This window comes from Tamandua tetradactyla, chromosome 19 (genome assembly GCF_023851605.1).
Source record: "Tamandua tetradactyla isolate mTamTet1 chromosome 19, mTamTet1.pri, whole genome shotgun sequence".
Taxonomy (NCBI): Eukaryota; Metazoa; Chordata; class Mammalia; order Pilosa; family Myrmecophagidae; genus Tamandua; species Tamandua tetradactyla.
The window spans coordinates 14,446,925-14,474,274 of NC_135345.1; the positions used below are offsets into that span (position 1 = coordinate 14,446,925).

Sequence of the window (27,350 nt, forward strand, 5' to 3'; positions counted from 1 at the left end):
AAAAAATTTCTTGAGTGTAGTCCACCAAAAAATGTAAAATAAGAAAATATTTAAGAAAGGAAGAAATGGGATAGGAGATACTATTGTAAGAAGTATCAGTATAAAGTATAGTTAGGAAAAATTCATAATGTATCTTAAAAACTTAACACAATTAAAAGTAATCCTTAAATGGATGCCTAATTTAAACAACAACATTAAATTAATAGTAAAATTTGTGACAATTTAAACATAACAAAAAAAAAAACCCTGGATGAACATTTGAAGGATAATCTCATTTGGAGTGAGAGGAAAGATAGAATTTCTTTTGTTTACTTAAATACTAAATTATTTTTTTCAAAGTGAAATATATGTAACATGTATATAACCTAAAACATCAAATACATGAATCATAGAAAAAGTAAAACTCTGCCCCATCCCCTCTTTGTTTCCAAGTTTCACTGTTGAGAAACAGCCACTCTTAATTCCTAAATCAGTATCGTGTTATTTATCTCCTTGTATGTAAATTCCACACTTACTTGTTTGGTTTCAGACTTTATTGACCTAAAATGACTATGCATGGTTTATTTCTTACACACTCCATGCATGCACCTAACACATAATCAAACCAGGGTGTTCATTTCATGAATAATTCATCATCCTGATCATTATCTGTGCATTTTTCTGTAGGTTTTAGACCTCACTATTAAAGTTTATTATTTTAAAGAGGAAATTGGAAAAGAAAACAATGCTTGCTTCAATAATAGGATGAGAAGGAGAGAACCAGAGAAAGAAACACAAAGCAAAATCAAAGATCTTTTCCATGGTAACAATACAAAATCTGTAGGGGGTTTTAAGAATGTTTTTATAAATGTAAAGCTCACAGAAAGGACATTAAGCATCAATTTGCACTATGAGTAATTGTAAAACTCCTTGTCAAGAAGTGGAAGATCGACAGTATCCAGAAGCCTTTCTGTGTCCCTTCATATGTAACCACCTTCCCATCCTCTCCAAAGCAACCCAAGTCCTGGTTTTTGTATTTCTGTGTGGTTTTACCACCTAAATGTGAATTCCAAAACAATATAGTTCTTAAGTTGTTAATAGAATCAAAACTGTATATTTATTTTTGTGTGTCTGCTTTTGGTCAACATTATTATTTACAAGATTCATTCCTAGTGTTGCCATTAGCTCTGTTCATTTTCATTGACCAATAGTATTTTATTGTATGGTTATATCACTATTGTTGATGGTCATTTAGATTATGTTTAATTTTTGGTTATTTTGAACAGTGCTGGTGTCAACATTCATATGATAATTTTCTAGTGTGCACATGTGCCAGCTTCCAGGGTATGTTACCCAGGAGTAAATTGCTTCTGTGTAAGGTACACCCACCTTCAACATACTAAATAAGTCAATCTGTTCTCTAAAGGGGGGTTGTGCCCGTTTACACTCTCACAGCCACTTTTAATTCCTAAATCAGTATCATGTTATTTATCTCTTTATATGTAATGTATATGGAAGCTCTGATGTTCCTCAGTTTAGTCTATATTAGGTTTTGTCAGTCTTATTTATTGCCAACATGATAATAGTTTTCATTTCCTGGATTACTAATAAGATTGAGCACTTTTCCATGTGATTTCCTCTTTTGTGATATGCCTGTTTAAGTGTCTCATCTATTTTTCTATTGAGTTGTCTTTTTTGTTAATGATTTCTGAATATGAACCTTTTATCTGTTATATGTATTCAAAATGGTGTCTCATTCCCATGGTTTGCCTTTTCAACTTTCTTTCATGGATGGATATTCTTAATTTCAATGAAGCCACAGGTGGTCATCATTTTTAAATTTTTCCTTATCTTAGGGTCAGGTAGGTATTCTTCTACACTGTTTTCTAAGAGCTTCATATTTTTGCCATTTATATTTTTATCTTTGATTCATCTGAAGTGAAGTTTTTGTTCATCATGTGAACTGCAGATCCAATTTCTACCCCCCGCCCCACTCTGCCCCACTATGGATACTCAGTTGACACAGGACATTGGAAAAAAACTGTTCCTTCCACATTGCTATGTAGTACCACATTTGTATAAACCAAATATCTAATATGTGTGTGAATCTGTTCCTGAACTCTCTATTCCATTCCAGTTGTTTCTTTGCCTGTCCCTGGACTAGCATCATACCATCTTAATTACTACATCTTTATAAATGAAGATCCAGTAGGTTCTCACTCCTTATTTTGCTTTGCAAGTGCATCTTTGCTTTTCTTGGCCCTTTGCATGTCTATATCGATTTTAAAATAAGCCTATCACACAGAGTTGTCAAAATTTTTATTGTAATTCCATCGAATATATAAATCATTTTGGGGAGAACTGACATCTTTATAAAACTCAGTCTTCTGATCCATGAACATACCTATTTATTGAGGTTTTTAAAAGTGTTTAACAATAAAGCTTTATAGATATTTTATATTTTGTTCCATTTATTTATTGGCATTTTATATATATGCACCAAAATACTTTATATGTTTGGTGCATTTTATATTTGTAAAAATTGTATCTTAAAAAAACTCAATTATCTAAATATTTGTGCTGTTTTATAGAAACATAATTGATTTTTTTTTTGCATGGGCAGGCTCCGGGAATCAAACCTGGGTATCTAGCATGGCAGGTGAGAATTCTGCCACTGAGCCACTGTTACACCACCCCATAGTTGATTTTTATACATTAATTTTGTGTGCAGAAAACTTTCTACACTCTTAGAAATTCTAATAATTTATCTGTAGTTGTTCTATATGTTCTAAGTTCCCATTCATATCATCTGTGAATAATGACATTTATGTTTCTTCCTATCTGATCCTGATATCATATATTGCCATTTAGAATCTTATTATACTGGTTAAAACCTGCAACATGATGTTTAATAGAACTAATGATAGTTGCCATTCCCCAGAGAAAGAGTGTTTGCATTGGCCAGCTACATGGAGGCCCATATCAATCTAAGGAAAGGACTGAGATTTCCTGGATACCCAGAATGACAGAAACCCAGCTTGCAAATGTCCTGCCTTACTTATAATTCACCCATACCTAAAGACTCTAGCTTTACTTAGTCTCAGATTATAGTGGGATAAGGAGAGGTATAGCAGGCTCCTGACTTAGGTCCTTGAGCTTTGACTTGCATCCCTCTCACCCTGCAAGGATGTCAAAACTGCTCAATTCCATACTTAATTCTTCTGGATCAGCAAATAGTCTTGGGGCTGATTCTAACTTGCAGATATTTTTTCCTGATCATTTCTCACTATCTTGTTATCTCTTTAGTGCTTTTAAAATGATTGCATGCTTCATTCAGCTTTTTATTGGTCCTTTATGGGAGGGCATTTTATTCACATTACAGATAAAAGTGAGTTCCCCTATCCAGATGCAATTATAAATCATTACAAAACCTACAATAGAAGTGATTTTTGAAGAATTGAAACATACATACAAAATATTTTTAGGACTGATTCACTATAGGCTAGAAAACATCAAAAATGGCATACAGCTTCAGACTCAGCTCAAATGAGGCCTTCCCTCATGTATTCTGAAATGAGTCCTGTTAAACGCAAATCTTGGTATCTCATTTAGTTTCCCAGGATCCCCAGATGTAGGAAGCATAGTTGAAGAAAAGATGATATTTTCAGTTCTGCCTACTGCAAGAACAGGAAAATTCAGAGACCAATCAATTCAGAGACCAATCAGTATGAAAAAAATTGGGCCGTGCTGTATTCTTTTTTGGATGGTATATGACAGTGGATGTTCTGAGTTTTTCAGAGAAATTACTCTCGTCCGAATTTGACCAAGAAATGTTTGCAGCTCCATCTGAAAGCAACTGCTACATTTTAGTCCTTTCAAATGTCCTAGTTTTATATTTTCTAGTTTACACATTTCTCTGTACTCAACCCAGGTATCTAGTCCTTTCAGGTTTTCTTGTAAGCATTTTAACAATTTTCTATCCTTTATCCTATTTGATGTTCAGCAAGAAATTTGTTCAGTGACTTCTGTACTGAATTATTTTTTCTTGCACATAGATGATCATAATGTCTATCAGCTGTGATTTTTTTCACACAAGAACACATGCAAATTTTCTAAATCTTCCTTCTTTACTTTGTCAGGTCTTTATCGGTGAGGGACAGGTGGGCTCCTCAGCAGAAGTGACACATTTTTCCAGGTCTGGGGGCTTGTCCCATGTTTAAGTTTTATAGCTACATATTTTTAGATAGAAATATGCTTTTATTATTAAAATTTATACAGGGAAAAATAATCTACATTATTAAAAGTCTGAAACACTTAGTCCCTATCCCATGCAAGCAAGTATTTTTATAATGTAGTTTTGATGACATGAGATATACTAAGAATGCTACATTATTTCAGGACAGAATATAATCTACATAAAGTCCTTTAGGGGCACTCCCATCTTCTATAACAAAATAGAAAACTCACTGGATTTTAGCTGTCTCCTCAAAATAGGTACCAATGGGTTCAAGAAGGCTTGCTCCTTACTTCGGATTGTGCTCACAATCTCATTTTGTGAGTCTGAGTTATTGGTGCTGGATATGAACCTAGTTTACCACAGTTCAGCAAACTCCTTTGTACAATAGTTGTGCTAATGTTGTTCTTTAACTGAAATCACATTGTAAATATTACAGAATTGCTGTCTAGCTGAATGGGCCCTATAGCAAGCTGTTTTGAATAAGATTAATCCTATTGCTACTTTGTATAGGCATGTGTAAGTGTGTGTAGGCAGGGAGGGCCAGATCCGAAGTAATTCAAGGCATTAGGATTGGATTGTCTCTGCGTTTTTAGAGTTCCTCCCTCCATGCGTTCCCCAGTAAATCTCATTTCATGCCTCTCTGGACACCATGTTAAATGCTCAGGGGATACTGAGATAAATATCATATAGTTATTTTCCTCTAAGCTTTCAGAGCATGAGGGGCAGGCAGACTTCATCTAAACTGGAAATGCTGCAGAAGTGAATTCTTAAATAATTTACAATTTTTTCATAGTCATGTACCACTTATAAGCATATTGTTTCTGGAAACAAGAAATATAATTATAACAGCTACTCTTAATTGAGTGCTAGGCAACAGTGGTAGGCATTTTACATATAAAAAGAAGGAGAAAGAGAAAGAGCATTATTGAGAGTTTATTATGCACAAGGCTTTACATGCACTACATCATATATCCCTACAGTAACCCTGTGAAATAAGTACTATTATTATTCCCACTTTGCCTATGAGAACACAGACGCACAGAGAGATTAACTTAGCTATTCAAGGTCACTCAGCTAAAAAATTAATTATGTAGAGTTTTAAATCCAGATATGTCTGACTCCAGGGCATATTCAAATTGATTATTTGAATCAATATACCATTTTAATGCTCAAGATGAAGACACTGAGCCTCAACGATGTAAATTAAATTGCCAAAGAGCACAAAGTTCAGATGGCATAGAAATGATATTCAAATCCAAATCTGATGCTAAACTTTATACAAGAGGCTAGAAAGAAGATAAAGCATGAGATGCTGGGCAACCACGTGCGCAGGCCCAAAGGTAGGAGAGGAAGCTTGGATATGGTTCAGGATTTGTCAGTTATAGGAAGAGTCATTGTCTGCTGGTGGTGGGATAGGGTCAGAACACATGCTAAGCACTTTATAAGCATTCACTAAGTTAATCCTCACATCAACCTGTTGGGGCAGGTAGTATTTTTCAACCATTTGCAAGTGAGAAAAACAATGCCCAAATCCCATGTCTATACTGGTAGACTTCAACTGTCCCGTTTGTCAAGCATGGAAGTTGGACAGGGGAGTTCTAAGGTCCTTTGCAATTCCAAATTATGTGATGCTGGGATAATGCACCTGGAACAGTGCCTGGCACACAGTAGGTGTTCACTTTAATACTTAGCAAATGAATTGGATTAAACAAAGAATCAAAACAGGAAGTTTTCTCTTCAAATGAACTGTAGGAGAGAAGGAAACACTGTCATATTACCTGGCTTTAAAATACAAAATCAGTTACTGCTAAACAACAACAAAAAAAGGGGGATAAAATTTCTCACCAATGTCTTCTGACACTTTTTCTTCCTGTACCAGTCCCTGCTCTGTATGTGTGTGTGTGTGTGTGTGTGTGTTCAAATTTTTATTGTGGTAACATATACAACTCATAATTTCCCATTCTTAAAGACTTTTATGTGTATAATTCAGTGGTATTAATTACATTCAAATGTTGTGCTACCATCATCACTATCCATTACCAAAACTTTTTCATCATCCCAAACAAATACTGTACCAATCAAATAATAACTCCCCATTCCCCCTGCTCTACCACAATCCCCGGTTACTTAAATTTCTGTCTCTGTGGATTTATTTGTTCTGGATATTTATATAAGTGAAATTATACATATTCATCCTTTTATGTCTGGCTTATTTCACTCAATATGATGTCTTCAAGGTTTATCCATGCCACATGTATTAGAACTTCATTCCTTCTACAGCTGAAAATAATATTCCACTGGATATACGCACCACATTTTGCTTATCCATTCATCTGCCATGAGACATTTCAGTTGCTTCTACCTTTTAGCTATTGTGAATAATGCTACTATTCTTTCCACATTGGTTGATATGATCATGTGATTTTTCTTTTTAAACCTGTTAATATGGTGGATTACAGTGATAGATTTTTAAATATTGAAACAATTTTACAACCCTGGAATGAACCCCACTTTGTTATCATGCATAATTCCTTTTATATATTGCTGAAGTCTGTTAATATTTTGTTGAAGTTTTTGCATCAATATTTAAAAGGGATATTCATAATTTTCTTTTTTGTACTGCCTTTGTCTGGTTTTGGTATCAGGATGATACTGGCTTCAAAAAATAAATTTGGAATGTTTCCTCCTTTTCTATTTTCTGAAAGACATTATGTAGAATTAATGTTAAGTCTTCTTTAAAAATTTGGTAGAATTCCCCAGTAAAACTGGCTGGGCTTGGAGATTTATTTATTAGGCATTTTAAATGACAAGTTGAAATCCTTTAATAGTTATAGAACTATTAAAATTACTTTTTTTGTATTGGGTGAGTTGTTTTAGTTTAGCTTTCTTTTTCTTTTGTCTAAGTTGTCATATTTATGTGTACAAAGTTGTTCATAATATTTCCTTATTAACCTTTTGATATCTACAAGGTATGTAAGAGATTTACTGTATTTCAGTCCCGATATTGGTTATTTGTGTCTTCTCTCTGTTTTGCTTATTTCTTTTTAGAGGTTTGTTAATTTCATTGTTTTTAAAGAAAAACTAGCTCTTTTTTCTTTGATATTTCTCTCTTGTTTTTCTGTTCACAGTTTCATTTTGATTTCTGCTCTTCTCTTTATTATTTCTTTCCTTCTGCTTATTTAGGATTTATTTTGCTCTTCTTTTTCTACATTCTTGAGAGGGTTTTAGATTGTTGATTTAAAACATTTTCTCTTTTCTAATGTATACATTTAGTCCTATAATTTTTCTTTCCAGCACTGCTTTAGCTGTGTACCACAAATTTTTATATGTTGTATTTTCATGTTCCTTAAGTTCAATGTATTTTCATTTACTTGAGACTTCCCCTTTATCACACAGATTATTTAAAAGTCTGTTTAGTTTCCAAATGCTTGCGATTTCCCCATTATCTTTCTAATATTTATTTATTGTTGATAATGTGATGATTGGAGAACACACTCTGTATGATCATAATTTCAGTTCTTTTACATTTTTTAAGGATTGTTTTGTGTCATTGGGTATGATCTATTTTGAGATCTGTTCCATAGCAATTTTTATCTCTGTTTTAAAGGTATTCAAAACAATCAGCACCCAAGATTCCCTTGCGTGATTCTTGGCTCTTGACTTGTGACAGGTTGCATCTCCTCCTGGGCCCATACGGTTCAGAGTTCTGCTTCCCGAGTTCAAAATGCTTTGATAACCAACATCTCCACACTATTTGGCCTCTCCAGCTTCACGTAGCTGAATGGTGGAGCTGTCCTAGGTATCTCCTTAAACATCAGTTATTGTTGAGTTAACTGGTGCACAGTTTACAAAGTTGCATGGCCTTTGAGCAGTCTGCTCTAAGCCCATCATTCCTATAATCGCTGTTATGTTTAGTCCGTGGCTTGTAGTCATTACTCTTTTATCACTATTAGGTAAATTATCACTAAATAAACACCAAAGCAATTACCCCCATGTCAAGAAACAGAACATTGCCAGCACTCTCCCCTCCCTCCTTCTGAAAGGTAATCACCACCCTACTCTCTAAAAACAGGTTTAATTTTACCTGTCTTTGAATATTATATAAATAGAATCATATATATGTTTCTTTCCTCTCTGGTTTCCTTCACTTAATATCTCTGTGAAAGTAATCTATGTTGTGTGTAGCTGTCGTTTGCTCATTTTCATTGCTGTAGTATCCCCTATAAGATTATACCACAATATATTTACTTGTTTTTTTGCAATGGACATTTGGTTTGTTTCCATTCTGGGGCAATTATGAATAATGCTGCTATGAGCAGTTTTGTATAGGTCTCCTGGTGCACATTTCTGTTAGGCATGGATATTTTGGGGGTCATGGGGAATGCATATATGTAACATTGCACTGTTTTCCAAAGTCATTGCACCAATTAAAATTCACACTAGCTGGGTATGGAATTCCCACTGCTCCAAAATTCCACCTACACTTAATATTGTCAAGCTTTTTAATTTTAATCATTCTGATAAGTATGTAATGGTACTCTGTTTTTGTTTAAATTTATTTTTTATCTAATAATAATGGAGTTGAGCATCTCATTGACCACTTCACATGCTTTTTGTGGATATCCACCATATTTGAGTTGTTGTTCTTTTTCTTATTGCTAAGTAGCATTTTATGTATTTTAGATCAAGTCTTTTTCATATATGACTTTCAAATATTTTTCCCATCTTTGGCTTGCCATCTTACACTCTGAATTGTTTATATGTATGAAAATTCTTAAGCTTAATGTATTCTAATTTATCACTCTATTTATTGTTAGTGTTTTGTGTCCCATATAAGAAATCTTTCACTACTCAAAGATCATTGAGGTATGATTGTGTATAAAATTCTGGAAGTGGATTTTTTTCTGTATGTGGTACAAGGTAGCAGTCATGATTAATTTTCTTTCATGTGGATATCCAATTGAATTAGCACAATGTACTTTTCAAAAAGTAATGTCTTGCCACTCTCAGTGCTCTCAGTGCCACCTTTATCATAATTCATGTGCTTGTATGTGTGGGAGGGATTGTTTCCAGACTCTCCAGTCTATTGCATTGATCTATTTGTATAAACTTTTATCACTATAACAATTATTATAGCTTTATAGCACATCTTGATATTCCCTAGATTAAGATTTTCCATATTACTTCTTTTTTGCATTATTATAAAAAGCAAGTATCTCATTACCACAATAGTCCTTTTGTGATTTCTATGGGGATTGCATTAAATATATGGATTAATTTGGGGAAACTTCCTTCTTTAAAATACTGTCTACCAATTTTTGAAGATTATTTAGAGAATCTTTAATTTCTCTTGATAATATTATTTTTAGTTTTCTGTTTAGAGGTCTTGTACATCTTTTATTAGATCCTAGGGTTCATATTTATAAGCTATTATAATGGTATCTATTTAAATTGTGTTTTCTAATCCATTGTTAATATCATATAGGAATACCATGGATTTTTGTATTTTGACTTTGTATCTAGCAACTTTTGTAAACTCATTAATGAATTTTGATTAAAACATGGCTTTTCTAGTGTCCATACATCCTTTCAAACAAGCATATAGGCTTGGCCTGTCCTTTGCAGAGATAATTTTCATAGGGGCAAACCCCAAGATTGAGGGCTTGGCCCATTGATTTGGTTGTCCCCCTTAGTTATTTTAAAACATGTGTCTGATAACTCCATTATATAGATCCCTGTGGGACTCTTTATTTTCTGTTTTTTTTTTCATCTTAGTATTCTTTCATTTTCTTTTATATGTTTCTGTATCCTCATATGTATGATTTTTTTTATTTTGTCAGGGATTATATATGTGAAATTTTACACCAAATGTAAGATCTATGATAATTTCATTTTTCCTCCAAGACTATTTGTATTTGCTTTAGACAGATGGCTAGGGCACTAGCAAACTAGGGACCACTTTAATACAAAATAAGTGAGTTTTATCTATTTAAGAATTTGGTATACTTCTGCTTCTCCCAAGGTAGTCTCCAGGGTTTCTACTCTTTTGTCTGTGTCTGGTTCTAATCTTTGTCCTCTAATCCCACTAGGCTATAAAAGGTGTCCCTTCTGAGTCTTGCAATTGCCTCTTCCAAAACAAGCAGACAATTGGAAATGAACAATTCACTTAACTGGAGTTCCTTCTTCTACTAGATATTGGCCCCATAATTTTTAAGTGCCTTGAGGGTTCTTGAAAATATCTTTCAAGCACTTTTTTTTAAATAAAAATATTATGTCAAATATTTGTTCTCAATGAGAGAGTTGATTCACAATACCAGAATTAGTTCATACTCTTTTAAGGCTCATATCTTCCTTCCAATAATGACTCTTCTATTGTCTTTTCAAATATTGTTTATCTGTCATTTCCTCAATTCTCTATTATCAACACTTCCATAAACACCTGTGAGAGTTTGTCGATCATGTCTCTTATTTTATCTGTCCCTTTCTTTATCTGTCTGTGCTGCATTCTGTATGAGTTCTTCATTTCTGTCTTCTAAGTCTTTAGTTATCTCTTTGACTCTTGTATTTATTCCTTGCATTAAGACTTTGCAATTTTCATGTATTATATTTTTCTTACTCAGAATTTCTTTTAGTTCTTTAAGAAATATTCTTCTGTCAATTATATTGATAGCATACATCTTTGGAATGTTATGATGAAAATGTCTCTTCTGAAGTTTTCTTCACCATGTCTAACTTCATTTAACCATGAGAAATGTATCAGACAAATCCTGATTGAGGCTTGTATTATGAAATGCTTGACCAATAATCTTCAGATCTGTCAAGGTCATCAAAAACAAGGAAAGTTTGAGAAATTGTAACAATCAAGAGAAGCCTAAGGTGATGTGACCACTAAGTATAATGTAGCATGCAGGAGACTGGTACAGGAAAAAAGACAGAGGAAAACTGAGGAAATTACTTAAAGTTAATAAAAATGTATCAATATAGGTTTATTAATTATGACAAATATATCATCAGTTGATAATAATAGATAAAACTGGTACTGGACCTCTCTTTAGCATTTTTGTAATAATTGTGCAAATATAAACTCTTTTTTTTTTACATGGGCAGGCACCGGGAATCGAACCCAGGTCCTTGGGCATGGCAGGCAAGCACTCTTACCTGCTGAGCCACCATGACCCGCCCTAAACTCTTTTTTTTAAAAAAAGAAGATACTCCCCACAAAATCCTTGTGTTTTTGGTTCTTATCTGTATACTTTTATTTCATACTTTTGCTCTTTCTTTATGGATATTATTCTTCCTTTATTGTTTGAAGGATTTAATACACACTATATAAATTCCTTTTCACAAGTTGGCTCTAATACTTACATTTTCTTAACAACTAATTCTTCTGTTTGTTAAGTTTGTGGGCAATATATCATGATGATTTTTTTTCACACTTTGTAATTTTTGTTTTCAGATTCATCTTCAGTAAACTTTCCTTAGTTTTTCTTCCCCTCTTGCAATGCTCATCCTTCCGTGTCTGTTATTTTACAGTTGTCACCCTTGGAGTACTGGATTCCCCAGACCATTTTTATATTGTCTTCTCCCCAGGGCTCTTATCCTATGGTGCTTCAAGAGATGCAATTCTTGAGCCAGAAGTTGGCTGGTTCATAACCCACCTCTGTGGGTCATCCAATAGGAACTCTGCTCTTAAGCAGAATGATAGAACCAAGCTGTGGTGACCTATCAAAAACAGAGCCAGGAGAATAGATACACAGTATCTGACACTTCCTGTGTACCAATTCACATTGGCATGGACTCACCTATCATTCTATTCAGAGCTTTCATGAGCATTCAGGCCTTGACCTGCCCAGGCTGACAATGCTTCAATTCAAGTGTTCACTGATCCTTCCTCATTTTCTGCCCCAGGACTGGTACAAATGAGTCATAGGCCTATGACATCCTGCTCAGCATTTCTGTATGAGAAACACAGAAATGTGGGGAAATTAACAGCCCATAGGGCAACCTTCATATAATGGAGACTCGAAACAATGGTTACTTGCTTCTTCTCACCACACTGACGGAAAATGCAATTCTGTTTTCTTCTCAGAATCACTGAATAGGATTGAACACCATTTGTTCTTGCAGTTGCAAACAGACCTGCGTATTGCTTCCTTTCTTGTCTTCCTCTCCCCAGTTCATCAACCCTGCTCCCTATGATAATTTCCACTGTCAACTGTCTGCATGCAGACCCTAGTCTTGGTTTCTGCTTTTGGGAGAACCCAGGATGAGACACACTAAACCCAGGATGGTTTAGACCTTACTGAAACCAACAGGAAGTCAGAGGGCAAGGATTCCCATTGATGTAGTACATAAAAGTCAGTTTCTTGGAGTGGGACAGAGGAGGTTAAGAGTGGATTTGGAGAGACAAATGTAAAATAAAAATACTCCTCAAAAGTTTATTACCACCTATCAGACTAAATAAACAAATTTTAGTGGAAATGGCTGACTCTTCTGGACAAGATGCTAGTACAAATCATATTAATAATTTAATTCAGTGATTAGACCACTATATATATAAAGACTGCTAAAAGGAAGTAATATGTCTATCTACTTCAAGTAAAAAGCGCTCTCACATAAGATAAGGGTGTTGGAAACTGGAGTGGTAGCTTTGTGGGGTAGAGACATTCAAACAAGAAAGGGGCACTATTGGCAGGAACACTGTTGAACGCTTTCAAGCAACAGAAGGGAGGGAGACATGCTGGTCTTTGATAGACTTTCCAATTCTAAGTCAGAACACATGCATCTATTAATAAAATGGATCACCCTCTTTTCATGAGGTGTTGTGAGTAAGGGTTATTAGTATGCACTCAAATTATGTTCAAGCATTAAGGTTGTAAACTTTGGGCACCTTTAGCAGAGATGTTCCCTCAACCAATAGGAAGCTTCACTATGGAATAGAAGAGAAATGGAGGCTTCAAAACACAGCTGTGGTGTGTGTGATAGAGGATGGGTTGGAGTTTGGGGAGGTGTGTAGTTTGCATTTTCCAAAACTATGTGATACAGTGAACAGAGGTGCAACATGGAGAAACCCAAAAACAGAAATTGGTCCCTGGTTTCCATTCTCCAGTGGCAGGACCTAAACAGAGCCTTTGTTCAATATGTGGCACATTCCCAAGGTGGCAAAGGTCAATATTTCAGAGGCACATGACATCCTCAGGGTGAAGCAGAAGGACAGGTCCATCTAGGAGAAACAGAGTAACGGTGTGTTCTTTCACTGGCAAAGTCTGCTCCCTGCACATGAGAAAGCCTCCACCCAGACAGAGGTCCTTTGGAAAACGAAATAGGTGATGACCAGACTCTTAGTGAAATGTAATTGTGCAAAATTGGGCTCTATTAATGAAAGATATTTGCGTTGATTTTATTTCATGTAGTATCATGATTTTATAAGAAGACAGGTGTCAAGAACAGCAGAGCCAGCAGAACAGCAATTCAGCAGGTATTGAATTTCAGATCTAATAATAATTAATAATTCAGCTTGAGTAATAAATAATGGATAGTCATAATTTAATAATAATTAATATAATCACTCATTTAACCCTCAGAGAATTCTGTGAGATGGGTACTGTGATTAACCCCATTCCATAGATGTGTAAACTGAGAGGTGAGTTTGACTCACTGAGAGGTAAGTTAAATTTCTATAGGTCACAAAGCTGGTAAATATCAGATTTGGAATTCATGCCCAAGTCTGCTAGACTTTTAATCATTATGCTTTACTAGCTGAATGACCCTAGTGAATTTACTTACTCTTTTTTGAGAACCAGTTTCCTAATTCCTTTACTAATATGTACAAGTTTCATGGGAGGAGGAAATGAATTTATTCCACACACATTTCTGGAGTTGATTGTGTTTGGGGCATTGTGTTTCAGAAAGAAATGGCCCAGAACAATATCTGGCACATGGAAGTGTTTATCTCATTGACTATGAAAGTGAATTGTCATTCTTTGCCTGTTTATCACAGCACCCAACCCCTCTCCTGCCCTAGCAATCCCATTCTAAACACACCCAGTCTCTGCGCGAAAGAATACTCCATTGAGTTTAGTCTTGGTAAGAGACAAGACCAACTTCCCACTATGGAAACCAACAGAGGCAGATCTTTCTCTGCACTGCCCCCTCTCTCCCAGCCAGTCTCAGGCACATAACAGATTGAGCTAACCAGTTGCTCCTGTGGACATCCAGTGGCCCCTATGGCTGCATGGGCTGAGTCATGCAGAACAGGCTCTTATGAAAGGTCATCTGCCCACTTATCCAGAGTTCTCTGGGCTTCCATTCATTTTCCACCCTCAGTCGATTCTGAGGGATCCCTGCCCATACTTTCCCTTTGCATGACAAGAAGAGGAGTTGGCCTCTCTTTCTCCCACTGCCCAATCCCCCAATATCTCTCACTTGTGCCACTGCCACAGCCTCTCAACTTTTGTCCCTTCTTCCATTTCTGCCTTCTTACAGTCAACTTCCCACCCAGCTTTAAATATATATATAATTTTAAATGTAAATCAAATGAACTCACTTTTTGGCCAAAAACATTCACTGGCTTCCCAGTATCTTGGAATAAAATCCAAACATGTACCACATGTAGCAGTCCTGGTTGTGGAGGCCAAGGAACTGAGAGGCAGAAGGCTGGAGCCTGGCACAGAGCCATAGACCCTGCAGGAGTGCACAGATGAGAGTGCATGACTAGGAAGTAGGCCAGGCTGCATTCCTTGGGTGTGCTACCCTCACCAACGCAGCCCCATGACCAGTGACTCACCCCACACCTCACACACCTGACCCCCATCACCTGCTCCCATTCCCTATGCTCCAGGCACCTCTACCCCACCAGTCCCCAATGCACGTACCTGTCCCCCACCCCAACCCCAAGTGCAGCCCAACCCACTCCTCCTGCACCCCTCCAGTGCACTACCTCCCCCTCTCTGTTCCCTGCAGGCTCTTGCCAGCGTACAAAGGCTGCGGCACTAACCTCCATATCTAGGCTATGCCCGCACCCAGTCCATAGTGTCGCACAGCCTCACCCAGCCCTCCCTGAATTCAGGGCATCCCTTTACAGCATTTGCAGACCCACGCATAGACCACTGACCCCAAATCAAGTTATTCAGCTCTGGGAACCACACTTTACAACAGTCCTAGGACAACGCATTGCCATAGCCCTCAGCCTCAATTCCCAGCTCTGAGAAAGTGCTGACCTGCGCAGCTGGGTCACATCTGCCCCCACCTCAGGAAAGCATAATGCCAGCCTGCTGCCACAGCACTATGAATGTGCACAAAGGGCCCCGTGCCTTAGACCAGCACACACCAGGGTTACCCCCCAGACTGGTGCACCCACACAGCTACATCTTCCCTGGCTGCTGGGTACCCACAGCCACAAGCATCAGCATAACATCCCCAACCTGCACCCATACCTGCCCTGAAACAAATCACCATACTGAGTGCTCTACCTCGTACCCTGCTCCATGCTGTACAACCATCCCCCAAACACAGGACCTTAGATTACTGAAAGAAATCAACTCCCAAAGTAAATCAATCAAGATATTTACATACCATGAAGACAGCAGTAGATCACTAAGCATATCACAATGCAGACAGATATACCCCTGCCTAATGACCAAATTGAAATGCCAGAGGAGACACAGACATCAGAACAACTAATCAAAGGTGTTCATACAACTCTATATAATATAATAAGTGGGATAGCAAATGACATAAAGGAGATCAAGAAGACAATAGAAGAGCACAAAGAAGAATTTGAAAGAATAAATAAAAAAATAGCAGAAATCACAGAGATTAAAGACTGTAGATCAAATAAAAAATGTACACTAGAGGCACACAACACCAGACATGAAGAGACAGAAGAAAGAATAAGTGATATAGAGGACAGGATAATTGACTTTGAAGACTCAAAACAGCATATGGCAAAAAAGATGGAAAAAATTGAACGGGAACTCAGAGAAATAATTGACAAAACAAAGCACGCAAATATAAGAATCACTGGTGTCCAGAAGGAGAAAAGAGGAATAAAGGGCTAGGAAGAAGAATTGAGGATATAATGGGGGAAAGCTTCCCAACACTCATAAAAGACATAAATATACAAGCCAAAGAAGCCCAATGAACTCCAAACAGAATAAATCCAAATAGGCCTTCCCCAAGGTACATACAAATCAGTCTGTCAAATGTTGAAGAGAAGCAGAAAATCCTGAAAGCAGCGAGAGAAAAACAATATACTACATACAAGGGAAATCAAATAAGACTGAGTTCAGACTACTCAGCTAGCACCCTGGAGGTGAGAAGGCAGTGGTATGATATATTCAAGATCCTGAAAGAGAAAGACTTCCAGCCAAGAATTCTGTACCCAGCCAAATTGTCCTTCAAAATTGAGGGAGAGATTAAAGTTTTCACAGACAAAGAAGTTCTGAAAGAATTTGTTAACAAGACTGGCCCTACGAGAAATACTAAAAGGAGTTCTGCCAGCTAAAAAAAAAAAAAAAAAAGACAGGAGAAGGAGGTCTGGAGGAGGGCACAGAATTGAAGAGTACCACTGAGGGTAATTTAAAGAATATAGAAAGTAAGAGGGAAAAGAATATATAGATCTGACAAATAAAATGAGAAAATAAGATGGTGGAATCAAGAAATGCCTTTTCAGTAATAATTTTGAATGTTAATGGACTACACTTACCAATTAAAAGATACAGATTGGAAAATGGATTAAGAAACATAAACCAGCTATATGCTGCTTATGGGAGAATCATCTTACACACAAGGATACAAATAGATTGAAAGTGAGAGGATTGAAAAAGACTTTTCACACAAGTTGTAACCAAAAGAAAGCAGGAGTAGCTATACTAACTGTCATGGTTAGGGACAGGTGTCAACTTGGCCAAGTTGTGGTACCTATTCATCTGATTGGGCAAGCGCTGGCCTGTCTGTTGCAATGAGGACATTTCATAGGATTAGGTCATGATCACGTCAGCTACATCCACAGCTGATTCCATTTGTAATCAGCCAAAGGGGAGTGTCTTCTGCAATTAGTGATGCTAAATCCAATCATGGGAAGCCTTTTAAGGAGGACTCAGAGGAGACAGGTTGCATTCCTGCTTTGGCTGGTGAGCCTCTCCTGTGGAGTTCATCCAGGCCATCCATTGGAGTCATCGGCTTCGCAGCCTGCCCTGTGGATTTTGGACTCTGCGTTCCTACGGTCACGTGAGACACTTTCATAAATTTTATATTTGCAAGTGTTCCCTGTTGATTCTGTTTCTCTAGAGAACCCTAACTAATACACTAACATTGGACAAAATAGACTTTAAATGTAAGGACATCATAAGTGACAAAGAAGGACACTGTATACTAATTAAAGGGTCAATTCACTAAGCAGATATAACAACCATAATGTTTATGTTCCCAATCAAGGAACTCCAAAGTACATGACACAGACATTGGCAAAACTGAAGGGAGTGATAGATTTTTCAACAATAATAATAGGAGACTTCAATACATCACTCTCCTCTATAGATAGAACAATCAGACAGAAGATCAACAAGGAAAGAGAAAAGTTAAATAACTCAATAAATGAATTGGCTATTGCATTCCAAAGCACAAAGCTTTGTTCTAGTGCTCATGGAACATTCTCCAGGATAGATCATATGCTGGGGCACAAAACAGACCTTTATAAATTAAAAAATATTGAAATTATTCAAAGCATTTTCTCTGATTACAATGGGATGAAGCTGAATCTCAATAACCACTAAAGAAGGAGAATGTTCACAAATATACAGAGATTAAATAACACACTCTTCAACAACCAATGGGTCAAAGAAGAAATCGCTAGAGAAATCAGTAGCTATCTGGGGATGAATGAAAATGAGAATACAATTTATCAGAACTTATGAGATATAGCAAAGGCTGTGCTGAGAGCGAAATTTACTGCCTTAAATCCTTATATTAAAAAACAAGAACAAGCAAAAATCTAGGACTTAACGGCAAACCTGGAGGAACTTGAGAAAGAACAGAAAACTAACCCCAAAGCAAATAGGAGAAGAGAAATACCAAAGATTAAAGCAGAGATAAATGAATGGGAGAACAAAAGAATAATAGAAAGAATCAGTAAATCCAAAATTTGGTTCTTTGAGAAAATCAATAAAATTGATAGGCCACTAACAAGACTGGCAAAGAGAAAAAGAGAGAGGATGCAAATAAACAAAATCAGAAATGAGAAGGGGTGTGTTACCACAGGCCCTGAAGAAATAAAAGAAATCATAACAAGATACTATGAACAACTATATGTCAACAAATTAGACAACTTAGGTGAAATGGACAAATTCCTGGAAACACACACACAAGCTCCACTGACTCAGGGAGAAACAGAAGATCTCAACAAACCAATCACAAGTAAAGAGATTCAATCAGCCATTAAAAATCTTTCTTCAAAGTAAGGAAGGGACAGATGGCTTCACAGGGGAATTTTATCAAACATTCCAGAAAGAGATAACACCAATCCTGCTCAAACTTTTCCAAAAAAATGAGGAAAAAGAAACTCTGCCTAACCCATTTTATGATGCTAATATCATTTTAATACCAAATTGGGTAAAGATGATTTAAGAAAGGAAAACTACAGGCCAATCTCCCTAATGAACACAGATGCAAAAATTCTCCATAAAATATTAGCAAATCGAATTTAACAGCACATTAAAAGAATTATACACCATGACCAAGTAGGGTTTATACCAGGAATGCAAGGATGGTTCAACACAAGAAAATCAATTAATGTAATACAGCATGTTAACAAATCAAAAGTTAAAAATCACATGATCATCTTGATTGATGCTGAAAAACATTCGACAAAATTCAACATCCTGTTCTGATAAAAACACTCCAAAAGATAAGAATCAAACCTCAATATGATAAAGGGAAATATGAAAAACTGATAGCCAGTATCATACTCAATGGAGAAACACTGAAAGCTTCCCCCCTAAGATCAGGTACAAGACAAGGACGCTCACTGTCACCACTATTATTCAACATTGTGATAGAAATTCTAGCTAGAGCAATCAGGTGAGACAAAGAAATAAAAGGCATTCAAATTGGAAAGGAGGAAGTAAAACTCTCATTATTTGCAGATGATATGATACTATACTTGGAAGATCCTGAGAAATCTGCAGCAAAGTTATTTGAGTTAATAAACAAATTCAGCAAGCTGGCGGGATATAAAATTAATGTGAAAAAATCAGTAACATTTCTATACACAAGCAATGAGCTAGCTGAGGAGTCAGTTAAAGAAAAAATTCCACTCAAAGTATCAACTTAAAGAATCAAATACTTAGGAATGAACTTAACTAGGGATGTAAAGGACTTGCACACAGAAAACTACATAACATTGCTAAAAGAAATCAAAGGAGATCTAAATAGGTGGAAAGACATTCTCTGCTCATGGATAGGAAGGCTAAATATAGTTAAGATGTAATTCTCCCCAAGTTGGCCTACAGATTCAACAGAGTACCAATCAAAATTCCAACAACATACTTTGAAGATTTGGAAAAGCTAACTACCAAATTCGTCTGGAAGGGAAAGAGACACTGAATAGCTAAAAGCATTCTAAAAGAGAAGAACGAAGTGAGAAGATTAACACTTCCTGAATTTAAAACCTATTACAAAGTCACAGTGGTCAAAACAGCATGGTACTGGCACAAAGATAGAAGAATTGACCAATGGAATCAAATCGAGAGTGCAGAAATAGCTTACCAAATCTATGGCCAACTAATTTTTGACAAGACCCCAAATCCTCTGACCTGGGACAAAATAGTCTTTTCAATAATTGGGCATGGAAGAACTCGATATCAATAGCCATGAGAATGAAGGAGTTCCCCTATCTTACACCCTACACAAAAATTAACTTAAAGTGGATCAAACACCTAAATATAAGAACTAGCACCATAAAGCTTCTAGAAGAAAATGGAGGGAAACATCTTCAAGATCTCGTAATAGGAGGTAACTTCCTAAACTTTACGCCCAAAGCACAAGCAACAAAAGAAAAAATAGATAAACAGGAACTCCTCAAAATCAAGTACTTCTGCACTTCAAAAGACTTTGTCAAAAAGGTGAAGAAGGAGCTAACTCTATGGGAGAAAACATTTGGAAATCGCATATCAGACAAAGGTTTGATTTCCTGTATATATGAAGAAATCATGCAACTCAACAACAAAAGAACAAGCAACCCAGTTATAAAATGGGCTAATGATATGAATAGGCATTTTTCTGAAAAGAAATACAGATGGCTCAAAAGCACATGAAGAGATGCTCATTTTCACTGGCTATAAGGGAAATCCAGATCAAGACTACAATGAGATACCACTTCACATCCATAAGAATGGCTGCTATTAAACAAACAGGAAACTATAAATGTTGGAGAGGATGTGGAAAAATTAGGACAATTACGCACTGCTGGTGGGAATGCACAATGGTGCAGCCACTATGAAAAACTGTTTGGTGGTTCCTTAAGAAACTAAATATCAAGTTGCCCTATGACCCAGCAATAGCACTGCTTCGTATATACCCAGAAGAACTGAAAGCAATGACACAAACAGACATTTGCACACTGATGTTATTCACAATTGCTGAAAGATGGAAACAAACCAATGCCCATCAACAGATGAGTGGATCAACAAAATGTGGTATTTACATATGATGGAGCATTATGCAGCAGTAAGACAAAATGGCATCCTGAAGCACATGATAAGATGGAGAAACTTTGAGCACATAATGCTGAGTGAAATTAGCCAGACACAAAGGATAGATTCTGTATGAGTCCACTTTTATGACCAGCATAAAGGTACAATCAGAGGCTTATAAATACAGAAAATAGGGGACTTGAGAGATACACAGAAACTAGAGATGGGTGAATCATTAGTTAATGAGGTTGAACTCCAATGTAAGGGAATAGATAGGTGCAAAGGTGATTCTCTAGTGGGTCTAGAAGTAATATTACCATACCAACAATGAACAAGATTGAAAGGGGTTATATAGACCTACATGTCCCACTGACTCACACTAGAAATATGAACGAGTTCTCATTAAGAATTACTTCAAAGATATGATTCTTGTATAAAAAGTGTTTAAGTCCAGGGTACAGTGGGAAAACTGCTATTGCATGCTGTGAGCTATGCTCTAAAGGAAACCATCAGCAGTACCGCAGCAACAGCAGAGGTAAATAATGGGGTGAGGGACAAGAGTTAAGAGGAGGTTTACTGGAAGATGGCGGCTTAGTAAGACGCGCGGATCTTAGTTTCTTCTCCAGGACACCTACTAGGGGAGTAGAAACGATACAGAAAGCGCCCAAAGCCACAACAGAGATAAAAAAGACAGCGTACCCCATCCTGGAACGGCTGGCTGGCTGAGAGAAGCAGCTCGGGTGAGATCGCCGAGGCGCGCGGGCCTTACCGGGCGGGGTGGCAAGCGGCCGGAGTTACTCCCTTCCCCCTTCCCGGGCCGGCTGGGAGAATTGGAGAGGTGGTCCCCTGAAACCAAGACGGCTGGCGCCCACACCACGCGCAGCCCCCGGACCAACTGAGAGAATTGGATCGGAAACCCCCAGGCCGCGGAGAACGGTGACGGGTGGGGGAGGCCCCTTCCAAACCCGTGACTCCCGGGGAACGTGAACTCTCTCGGGCGGGCCGCTGCCGCTGGCGCCCTCCCGCCACGCTTGTTGCCCAGGGCCGACTAGGAAATTCGGACGGGCTCTTTCCCTGGCTGCGGCGACCAGCAACCCTCCCTGCGTTCGGACCCCGGGCCGGCTCAAGCCGCTTCGGCTAGCGAACCCCCAGGACGGCGAGAGTTTTCCAAAGTTTAAGGTCCCACAGCACCTTTTACTGGTGGGACCCGCAGACAAACGTGTGCCACGAGCGCCACCTACTGGGCAGGATAAGAAAAACAGAACCCAGAGATTTCACAGAAAAATATTACAACCTTGCTGGGTCCAACACCAAGAGAAATCTGAATAAATGCCCAGACGCCAGCAGCAGAAGATAACTGTCCACGCTCAAAAGCTTGAGAATATGGCTCAGTCAAAGGAACAAACCAATAGCTCAAATGAGACACAAGAGCTGAGACAACTAATGCTGAATATACGAACAGAAATGGAAAATCTCTTCAAAAATGAAATCGATAAATTGAGGGAGGACATGAAGAGGACATGGGCTGAACATAAAGAAGAAATAGAAAAACTGAAAAAACAAATCGCAGAACTTATGGAAGTGAAGGATAAAGTAGCAAACATAGAAAAAATAATGGATAGCTACAATGATAGATTTAAAGAGACAGAAGATAGAATTAGTGATTTGGAGGATGGAACATCTGAATTCCAAAAAGAAACAGAAACTATAGGGAAAAGAATGGAAAAATTTGAACAGGGTATCAGGGAACTCAAGGACAATATGAACTGCACAAATATACGTGTTGTGGGTGTCCCAGAAGGAGAAGAGAAGGGAAAAGGAGGAGAAAAGCTAATGGAAGAAATTATCACTGAAAATTTCCCAACTCTTATGAAAGACCTAAAATTACAGATTCAAGAAGTGCAGCGCACCCCAAAGAGATTAGACCCAAATAGGCGTTCTCCAAGACACTTACTAGTTAGAATGTCAGAGGTCAAAGAGAAAGAGAAGATCTTGAAAGCAGCAAGAGAAAAACAATCCATTACATACAAGGGAAACCCAATAAGACTTTGTGTAGATTTCTCAGCAGAAACCATGGAAGCTAGAAGACAGTGGGATGATATATTTAAAATACTAAAAGAGAAAAACTGCCAACCAAGACTCCTATATCCAGCAAAATTGTCCTTCAAAAATGAGGGAGAAATTAAAACATTCTCAGACAAAAAGTCACTGAAAGAATTTGTGACCAAGAGACCAGCTCTGCAAGAAATACTAAAGGGAGCACTAGAGTCAGATACAAAAAGACAGAAGAGAGAGATATGGAAAAGAGTGTAGAAAGAAGGAAAATCAGATATGATATATATAATACAAAAGGCAAAATGTTAGAGGAAAATATTATCCAAACAGTAATAACACTAAATGTCAATGGACTGAATTCCCCAATCAAAAGACATAGATTGGCAGAATGGATTAAAAAACAGGATCCTTCTATATGCTGTCTACAGGAAACACATCTTAGACCCAAAGATAAACATAGGTTGAAAGTGAAAGGTTGGGAAAAGATATTTCATGCAAATAACAACCAGAAAAGTGCAGGAGTGGCTATACTAATATCCAACAAATTAGACTTCAAATGTAAAACAGTTAAAAGAGACAAAGAAGGACACTATATACTAATAAAAGGAACAATTAAACAAGAAGACATAACAATCATAAATATTTACGCACCGAATCAGAATGCCCCAAAATACGTGAGGAATATACTGCAAACACTGAAAAGGGAAATAGACTCATATACCATAATAGTTGGAGACTTCAACTCACCACTCTCATCAAGGGACAGAACATCTAGACAGAAGATCAACAAAGAAATAGAGAATCTGAATATTACTATAAATGAACTAGACTTAATAGACATTTATAGGACATTACATCCCACAACAGCAGGATACACGTTTTTTTCAAGTGCTCATGGATCATTCTCAAAGATAGACCATATGCTGGGTCACAAAGCAAGTCTTAACAAATTTAAAAAGATTGAAATCTTACACAACACTTTCTCGGACCATAAAGGAATGATGTTGGAAATCAATAATAGGCAGAGTGCCAGAAAATTCACAAATACGTGGAGGCTCAACAACACACTCCTAAACAACGACTGGGTCAAAGAAGAAATTGCAAGAGAAATTAGCAAATACCTCGAGGCGAATGAAAATGAAAACACAACATATCAAAACTTATGGGACGCAGCAAAGGCAGTGCTAAGAGGGAAATTTATTGCTCTAAATGCCTATATCAGGAAAGAAGAAAAGGCAAAAATTCAGGAATTAACTATCCATTTGGAAGAACTGGAGAAAGAACAGCAAGCTAACCCCAAAGCAAGCAAAAAGAAAGAAATAACAAAGATTAGAGCACAAATAAATGAAATTGAAAACATGAAAACAATAGAGAAAATCAATAAGGCCAGAAGTTGGTTCTATGAGAAAATCAATAAGATTGATGGGCCCTTAGCAAGATTGACAAAAAGAAGAAGAGAGAGGATCCAAATAAATAAGATCAGAAATGGAAGAGGAGACATAACTACTGACCTCACAGAAATAAAGGAGGTAATAACAGGATACTATGAACAACTTTACGCTAATAAATACAACAATTTAGAGGAAATGGACGGGTTCCTGGAAAGACATGAACAACCAACTTTGACTCAAGAAGACATAGATGACCTCAACAAACCAATCACAAGTAAAGAAATTGAATTAGTCATTCAAAAGCTTCCTAAAAAGAAAAGTCCAGGACCAGATGGCTTCACATGTGAATTCTACCAAACGTTCCAGAAAGAATTAGTACCAATTCTCTTCAAACTCTTCAAAAAAATCGAAGTGGAGGGAAAACTACCTAATTCATTCTATGAAGCCAACATCACCCTCATACCAAAACCAGGCAAAGATATTACAAAAAAAGAAAACTACAGACCAATCTCTCTAATGAATACAGATGCAAAAATCCTCAATAAAATTCTAGCAAATCGTATCCAACAACACATTAAAAGAATTATACATCATGACCAAGTAGGATTCATCCCAGGTATGCAAGGATGGTTCAACATAAGAAAATCAATTAATGTAATACACCATATCAACAAATCAAAGCAGAAAAATCACATGATCATCTCAATTGATGCAGAGAAGGCATTCGACAAGATTCAACATCCTTTCCTGTTGAAAACACTTCAAAAGATAGGAATACAAGGGAACTTCCTTAAAATGATAGAGGGAATATATGAAAAACCCACAGCTAATATCATCCTCAATGGGGAAAAATTGAAAACTTTCCCCCTAAGATCAGGAACAAGACAAGGATGTCCACTATCACCACTATTATTCAACATTGTGTTGGAGGTTCTAGCCAGAGCAATTAGACAAGAAAAAGAAATACAAGGCATCAAAATTGGAAAGGAAGAAGTAAAACTATCACTGTTTGCAGACGATATGATACTATACGTCGAAAACCCGGAAAAATCCAAAACAAAACTACTAGAGCTAATAAATGAGTACAGCAAAGTAGCAGGTTACAAGATCAACATTCAAAAATCTGTAGCATTTCTATACACTAGTAATGAACAAGCTGAGGGGGAAATCAAGAAACGAATCCCATTTACAATTGCAACTAAAAGAATAAAATACCTAGGAATAAATTTAACTAAAGAGACAAAAAACCTATATAAAGAAAACTACAAAAAACTGCTAAAAGAAATCACAGAAGACCTAAATAGATGGAAGGGCATACCGTGTTCATGGATTGGAAGACTAAATATAGTTAAGATGTCAATCCTACCTAAATTGATTTACAGATTCAATGCAATACCAATCAAAATCCCAACAACTTATTTTTCAGAAATAGAAAAACCAATAAGCAAATTTATCTGGAAGGGCAGGGTGCCCCGAATTGCTAAAAACATCTTGAGGAAAAAAAACGAAGCTGGAGGTCTCGCGCTGCCTGACTTTAAGGCATATTATGAAGCCACAGTGGTCAAAACAGCATGGTATTGGCATAAAGATAGATATATCGACCAATGGAATCGAATAGAGTGCTCAGATATAGACCCTCTCATCTATGGACATTTGATCTTTGATAAGGCAGTCAAGCCAACTCACCTGGGACAGAGCAGTCTCTTCAATAAATGGTGCCTAGAGAACTGGATATCCATATGCAAAAGAATGAAAGAAGACCCATCTCTCACACCCTATACAAAAGTTAACTCAAAATGGATCAAAGATCTAAACATTAGGTCTAAGACCATAAAACAGTTAGAGGAAAATGTTGGGAGATATCTTATGGATCTTACAACTGGAGGCGGTTTTATGGACCTTAAACCTAAAGCAAGAGCACTGAAGAAGGAAATAAATAAATGGGAACTCCTCAAAATTAAACACTTTTGTGCATCAAAGAACTTCATCAAGAAAGTAGAAAGACAGCCTTCACAATGGGAGACAATATTTGGAAATGATATATCAGATAAAGGTCTAGTATCCAGAATTTATAAAGAGATTGTTCATCTCAACAACAAAAAGACAGCCAACCCAATTACAAAATGGGAAAAAGACCTGAACAGACACCTCTCAGAAGAGGAAATACGGATGGCCAAGAGGCACATGAAGAGATGCTCAATGTCCCTGGCCATTAGAGAAATGCAAATCAAAACCACAATGAGATATCATCTCACACCCACCAGAATGGCCATTATCAACAAAACAGAAAATGACAAGTGGTGGAGAGGATGCGGAGAAAGAGGCACACTTATCCACTGTTGGTGGGAATGTCAAAGGGTGCAACCACTGTGGAAGGCAGTTTGGCGGTTCCTCAAAAAGCTGAATATAGAATTGCCATACGACCCAGCAATACCATTGCTAGGTATCTACTCAAAGGACTTAAGGGCAAAGACACAAACGGACATTTGCACACCAATGTTTATAGCAGCATTATTTCCAATTGCAAAGAGATGGAAACAGCCAAAATCTCCATCAACAGAAGAGTGGCTAAACAAACTGTGGTATATACATACGATGGAATATTATGCAGCTTTAAGACAAGATAAACTTATGAACCATGTAATAACATGGATGGACCTAGAGAATATTATGCTGAGTGAATCCAGCCAAAAACTAAAGGACAAATACTGTATGGTCCCACTGATGTGAACGGACATTCGAGAATAAACTTGAAATATGTCATTGGTAACAGAGTTCAGCAGGAGTTAGAAACAGGGTAAGACAATGGGTAATTGAAGCTGAAGGGATACAGACTGTGCAACAGGACTAGATACAAAAACTCAAAAATGGACAGCACAATAATACCTAATTGTAAAGTAATCATGTGAAAACACTGAATGAAGCTGCATCTGAGCTATAGGTTTTTGTTTTGTTTTGTTTTGTTTTGTTTTGATTTTACTATTATTACTTTTATTT

The 27,350-nt window shown here is 37.0% G+C and overlaps 1 pseudogene; it reads right to left on the minus strand.

Moving 5' to 3' along the window:
• Positions 1-3,516: 3,516 nt before the first annotated feature.
• Positions 3,517-27,350, minus strand: part of LOC143663339 (B-cell lymphoma/leukemia 10 pseudogene) — a 40,808-nt pseudogene continuing 16,974 nt past the window's right edge.